This window comes from Suricata suricatta, chromosome 16 (genome assembly GCF_006229205.1).
Source record: "Suricata suricatta isolate VVHF042 chromosome 16, meerkat_22Aug2017_6uvM2_HiC, whole genome shotgun sequence".
Classification (NCBI taxonomy): domain Eukaryota; kingdom Metazoa; phylum Chordata; class Mammalia; order Carnivora; family Herpestidae; genus Suricata; species Suricata suricatta.
The window spans coordinates 47,827,810-47,834,503 of record NC_043715.1 but is presented as its reverse complement, the minus strand read 5'-3'; the positions used below and the strand labels follow the sequence as shown (position 1 = coordinate 47,834,503).

Below are 6,694 nucleotides of genomic sequence, written 5' to 3'. Positions count from 1 at the left end.
TGAACCCATGAACCGTGATATCATGACCTGAGCCGAAGTCGGACACTCAACCGACTGAGCCACCCAGGCGCCCCACTATTAACACTTTCTTGAGTGGCTTCATCTACAGACCAGTGGATTTCTTCCTCCTTTCGGACGTGCCGTATTGTTGATTCATTAACCTTGAACTCAGAGCTGACGGCGGCATAACTCACAACTGAATGAAGCTCGTCCATCTAACACAGGCATTTTCTTTAAGGCACCTCACAGCCTTCTTGCACTTAGCCACACTGGGCAGCACATCAGCACTATGCTTGATGGCCATTTTCTTTCTTTTTGTTTTTATAAGTTTATTTATTTTGGGAGAGACAGCACAAGTGGAGGAAAGGGCAGAGAGAGAGGGAGAAGGAGAGAATCCCAAGCGGGCTTCATTTGGGCAGCGCAGAGCCTGATGTGGGACTTGAGCTCACAAAACCGTGAGATCATGACCTGAGCTGAAGTCAAGAGTTGGATTCTTAACCAACTGAGCCACCCAGGTGCCCTTTCATGCATTAAAAAAAATATTTTGAGAGAGAGAGAGAGCATGTGCACCAGTTGGTGAGGGACAGAGAAAGGGAGAGAGAGAGAATCCCAAGCAGGCTCTGCCAAATGAAGAGGGCTCAGACCTGTGAACCATGAGATCATGACCTGAGCTGAGATCAGGAGCCGGATGCTTAACCAACTGAGCCACTCATGTGCCCCTCTTCATGCACTTTTGAAACTCTTTTATTCAGTACATAAATGTTTATGTGAAAGTCTTTGCTGTGAAGTCAGCTTTGATGTTGCTATAACCCCTCGAATTCTCTTTTCCTTATTGTTACAATGCTGTATCTCTTTCTGTCCTCTGACCTTTAAACTATTTGTATCTTTATAAGGTGATTTTGTTGTAGGCAGCATATTATTGGGTCTTAGTTTCTTATCTGTTCTGAAAATCTCTGCCTTTTCATTAGGACATTTAAACCATTTGTGTTTCATCTGATTATCCAGACTGTTGGGTGTCAGTTTACCAGCTTGCTACTGGTTTTCTCTTTATTTCACTTGATCTTTATTTTCTTTTTCCTTCGTAACCTTGGATTATTTTTTAATGATTCCGTTTTATCTCCTTTCATTGATCATCTTTTTGAAGTTTAGTGATTGCTCTAGAGTTTATTATATACATCAGAGTTAGCAAACTTTTCTTCTAATAGCCACATCATAAATATTTTAGGGCAAGAGGCAAAATTAAGGATTTAAGTTGGTACACATACAATTGAGAAAAACTATTTCCATGCGTTTTTAAGTCTTAAAATTCAATACACACACACACACACATATGCACACACATATATATATATATTTTGCCATATAGATATACCAATGCAATGAATAGAACTATTTTGAGGGGAGCCAGTGTTTCACTTAACTGGAGATGAAAATAAGTGTTTTTTATCAAAATGGATTACAAATATTCATCTGTTAATGCTCATCTATAGTAAAACTTTACCTATGGCTTCTTTTTTTAAATTACAATGAATTTTAATGAAATGCAGTGTAGCACTCATAAAAAATTACTATTTCTTTTAAACTTTCTCTACATGGATGGATACCCTGCCAAACACTGACGCAGTCCGGGAGCGTTTGATTGAAATGGAGGATGTTTATCACTAGGATGGCCATTGTGGATCCCATTAGAGTCTCCTTTTGATATTTGCCGTTTTGCATGTAATTACATTGCAGACTGATCGCCTCCAATTGAGGGGACTTCTAAGGGCGCACATTTCTCCTGGCGCAGCTTTAAACGGATGCTTAAGGCAGGGCAGCGCCCTCGGGGCTGTGTGCAGCCTGCGCTTTCGGGGGAGTCTTCCAGTCAGTTCCCTGGAAGTGGCTTTCTGGTGACCAGCGCCAAGCCTTCTCTCGGGGCTGCTGAGACCTGCCCTGTGCCTGACGGGCACCTCGTTCCGAGGGCTCCGCGGAGGCCTTGCTGACGGGGCGGGGAGGCCGACGCCGGCCCGTGGGACTCCGCGGGACACCCCAAGGCTCCCCCGGCTCCCTGCTCACATGTCAGGTCCCGCAGCCGCGTGAGTGCTTCCAGGGCCAGCGTCGTGGCCGCCAGGGCTCTGCCTTCTCCTCCTTCCTTCTCCCTTCTCCTCCTCCTCCCTCTTCCTTCTCCTGCACCTCCTCCTCCTCCCTTCTCTCCCCCACAGCTCCTGAGAAATCACCATCTGCAGTGTACCCACCCCGTTCTGAGAAAGGGAAAACAAGGACACCCGGCATCTGAAAACCTGCCCCCGCCCCCCACTGCTCAGCCCTGTCACTCTCAGGCTGAACAAGGCCAACTCCCAGAGTCACAACCTCAGACTTATTCTGAGATCAGGGGACAGTGAGATAAAGGAAGACCACTGCGGAGTTTTACGTAAGCACCAGCAAAATCAAGGTCACTGTGCTACAGATGGCCAATTCCTCCTTCCCCTTGGCTGAAATAGGTAGCTGCTGCCTTCTTTTTTTAAGTTTTATTTTATTTATTTATTTATTTATTTAGAGCATCGGAGGAGCAGAGAGAGAGAGAGAGAGAGAGAGAGAGAGAGAGAGAGGGAGAGAGAGAGAATCCCAAGCAGGCTCCAGGCTGTCTTCATGGAGCCTAAGGCGGGGCTCCAACCCACGAACTGTGGGATTATGACTGGAGCAGAACCAATGAGCCACCCAGGTGCCCTGTGGCTGCTGCCTCTCCGTGGACTATGCCTTCCCCTCCTTCTGGTCTGCCTGCCCCACAGAGGGGCCTGTGGACACCCAGGCACAGAATCAGCTTTTCCCTCTGGCGGCATTCAGCAGAGTTGAATCCTGCTTCTCTGACCAGCGGCCCCCCCCCCCCCCCCCCCCCCCCCCCCCGCCCAAGTCTCCCAATCAGACTCCAAAGCCTGGAGCAGCTTCCAGCTGGGAGGCTCAGTCAGCTGAGCATCTGACTCTTGCCCAGGTCGTCACCCCCGGGTTGTGGGACTAAGCCCCGCATTGGGCTCCCTGGGGAGCATGGAGCCTGCTTAATTAAGATTCCCTCTCTCTCTCCTTCTACCCCTCACTTCTACTCTCTCTCTAAAAGAAAAAAGAAATGTTTTAAAATTTTTATAGTTTATTTTTGAGACGGAGAGAGACAGAGCACGAGTAGGGGAAGGGCAGAGAAAGAGGGAGACACTGAGAGGGAGACACAAAATCCGAAGCAGGCTCCAGGCTCTGAGCTGTCAGCACAGACCCCAACTCCAGGCTCGAACAAGCCGCGAGATCATGACCTGAGCCCAAGTCTGATGCTTGATCGACTGAGCCACCCAGGCGCCCCTAAAATAAAAATAAAAAAAATTAATGCTAAAAAAGTGTTCTTTTTCTCTTCTTTCTGCTTTACAATTTTTTTAATGTTTATTTATTTTCGAGAGAGAGAGAGAGACAGAGAGAGAGAGAGAATGTGATCAGGGAAGGGGCGGAGAGAGAGAGGGAGACACGGAACCGGAAGCAGGGCTCCAGTCTCTGAGCGGTCAGCACAGAGCCCAGCACAGGGGTTGACGCCGGGCTCGAACCCACAAACCAGGAGATCATGACCTGAGCCGAAGTTGGACGCTTAACCAACTGAGTCACCCAGGAGCCTCTCTTTCTGCTTTTTTTTTTTTTTTAAGAAGACTGTGGGAAGAACACTCTGCAATAGATCTACCTTGTCAACACAAGTTCAAGTGCACCAGACAGTACTAACGACTGCAGGCAGAACGCCCCCTTCCTGCAGACTGGAGCTTTGCACCCACTGAACCGCAAGTCCCCTCCCTCGCCTCCCCGCCCCCCGCTGGCCCACAACCCCTGCCTCCTCCCGGGTCTCCCCTTCCTGCCGTGACCCCCGCTCCCCTCCTCCACCCGCCTGGCCACCTCACCTGCTGTCCGCGCACTCACGCAGACAGCCAGCGACAGCCGGCTCGCTGGACTGTTCATCCCCTCCAATCACCCGCAGACAGTCTGCCCTGAGCAGGCGGCGCCTCTGATTTATATACTCTCTGCTCCCGCTCCTGCCATGGGAGTGCTCTCCTGGGGCTTGTTCCACAGTGGGCACGCTCGTGCCCTCCATCACAGGGAGCATAGAACCATCAGGAACACCCGTCCAAGCGGGCGCTGTAGCCGGTTCCCAAAGTGCGCTCCCTGCACCGGATTCCAGTCAGAAATGCAAATCCTTAGGGGCGCCTGTCGGGTATAGAAAGGAGAATGAGTGTAACAGCTGCCCAGATGTGGCTCTTACCAGGAGCCAAACACCATTCTTAGCACGAGGTTAAGTCACGGTGAGTGAGACCCATCCAGGCCTGGGCGAAATCCTTTGGAAGGTTGTAGTCGGCCTCTGAAAGGTGAGGTGAAATATAATAGGAAATATCAGAATGCATTACTCATGGCGATAATTGTTATGTTATGACATGTGTCTTTTAGCTACCTGCGGGGTGTGTACAGGTACACATGGCTCACGATGCGGAGTTGGTTTCTTGCCGTGGGTCATGATTGAAAAAAGCCTGAAACCACCGGATTTACATGTTTAAATCCTCACAACAACCCTATCCAGCTGCATGGCTCCATTAAAAAGAATTTTAAATATTTATTAATTTGAGAGAGAGAGAGAGAGAGAGAGAGAGAGAGAGAGAGAGAGAGAGAGAGAGAGCACACCAGTGAGGGATGGGTAGAGAGAGGGGGAGACACAGAATTGGAAGCAGATTCCAGGCTCTGAGCTGTCAGCACAGAGCCCGACACGGGCTTGAACCCACAAACATGAGATCATGACGTGAGCCGAAATCAGATGCTTAACCGACTGAGCCCTCCACATACCCCTGTCATTATCCATTTTACAGGTGAGGACACTGATGGACACAGATGGGAAGTCACTTTTCAAGGACATGTGGCTGGTACATGTGGAGCCTGCTTGGATCCTTTTTCTCTGCCCCTCCCCTGCTCATGCTGACTCTGTCTCTGTCTCTGTCTCTCTCCAAATAAATAAATAGACTTTTAAAAAAAGGAGAAGAGCTGGATTTTCGAATCACAGAAATGCAGATGGATGGATAGAGGCAGCCTTTAAATTTTCTGAGGGGAGGTCCAAATCCGTCCAAGCAGAGGTGGGTTCCCAGCGGGATGTTGCTAGGCTGGGGAGGCGTGTGGAAGGAGATAAACTCCAGCATCCCCGAGGGTCACGTAGAATCCTAGCTTGGCCTTTTCCTACTGGGTGACCACAGGCTATTGACATCACCTCTCTAGGCCTCAGTCCCAGACCTGCGCAACAGGGCAGGTGCTTGGAGCATCTGCTTACTTGGGTGGTTGTGAAATCCTCTGTGTTTGGTACTTAGTGAATTCTCAGTAACTTGAAGCCCTTCCTTCCTGCCTGTTTGGTATTCCCTCCAGGGGGGCGGTGGGTGTCTCTGCAGTGGCATTTCCTCTTCACTGGGTGAGCAGGGGCTCCACCTACACATCCCAGCTCAGAGGGCCCTTCCCCTGGGGAGCCCTTCCTGCCTCCCATTCTGTCTCCTCGGATCTCCGCACCCACGAGCCCAGCACCACGCAGGGCACAGAAGACACCTGAAAAGGACTTGACGCAGGCATGACAATCAGTGTTGGGAAGTGTTGTGCTGAGTGTAAGTCCGAGGTTCCTTGTGAGGCCTTACAAGGCCCTGCACGGTCAGCCCCTTGGGCCGCCAGCCACACCGACAAGCCCGTGGCCTCACATGGCCCGCGCCCTCTGCACGGCTCTGCTCACACTTCCCCACGCTTTTCTGGGTCTCTCTTTACCCCTCCAGCCTTGCCAGTGCTGCTCTTGCCCCTGGGAACTCGGTTCCTCCTGGTTCCCACTCACCCCTGCTCAGAATCCACTCTTTCACACTCCTGTGTCCTCTGCCACCTTTCGCCGCTGTGTCTTCAGCTGTGACGGGTCGCTGTGCGTGTCTGGCATCTCAGGGCAGCGGTGTGGCCGGTGCCGGGAGGCCCTGATGGGGGTAGATCACGGTTTCCGGCCGGGACTTGTGCTTCCAGAACCACGAAGTGGGGAGAAGACTTTTGGGGCCCCAGCGACAGGCAGGCAGGCCCTGGCCCCTGCGGTCAAGGGGTCTGGAGACGCAGGGGAGGGCGGCTCCAAGGAGGCAGAGCAGGTGCAGGATGCGATCAGGATACCTTGGAGGAGGCGGAAAGAGAGGAGAGAGCAGAGGGAGCAAATGGGACCGAAGGCCAGACGCCGCCCCCACGGGGTAGCCCTGCCGGAACTGGTGGCTTGAGAGCTGACCACTGTGATGACAGAGATGAGGTGGGACTCAAGGAAGCGCCCACTGGGTACCTCCTCTGGGCCGGGTGCTGTTCTGACACTGAACCCGGATGATCTCCCTTCCTCCCTCCAGCGACCCCTGCGAAGCACATTCTACTCAGGGAAGCCGCACATCCGTCCTGCACCTCCTCGGCCCTGCTCTGCTTCTCGAAGGGCTGCCTTCTCTGAGCTGCCTCATCAGGGCCCCTTGTCTTTTGCTCCTGGGTGGCTTCTGCCAATTGAGTGACAGCGCCCTGCCTGCTCTGTCAGCGCGGGGGATGGGGGTGGGGCTGTGCTCCTCTACTGAGACTGCTGTTGGGGGGCCGTTTCTATGCTACTCTCTTTGGGTCTGGGGGTCCGCTGGTCTCCATACAGCTTCCGGCGCAGGGGAGGTGACAGCTTCTG

General features: G+C 52.0%; 1 protein-coding gene across 2 annotated transcripts in view; it reads right to left on the bottom strand.

The window, feature by feature from the left end:
* Positions 1 to 3,283: 3,283 nt before the first annotated feature.
* Positions 3,284 to 6,694, bottom strand: part of LOC115280214 — a 32,090-nt gene continuing 28,679 nt past the window's right edge. For both annotated transcript variants that reach the window (XR_003903710.1, XR_003903709.1), the window contains 3 exons: positions 5,849 to 6,162; positions 3,903 to 4,206; positions 3,284 to 3,324 (listed from right to left, as the gene is read on the bottom strand). The gene's annotated coding sequence lies outside the window, so the exon portion shown is untranslated. The remainder of the gene's footprint in view (positions 3,325 to 3,902; positions 4,207 to 5,848; positions 6,163 to 6,694) is intronic.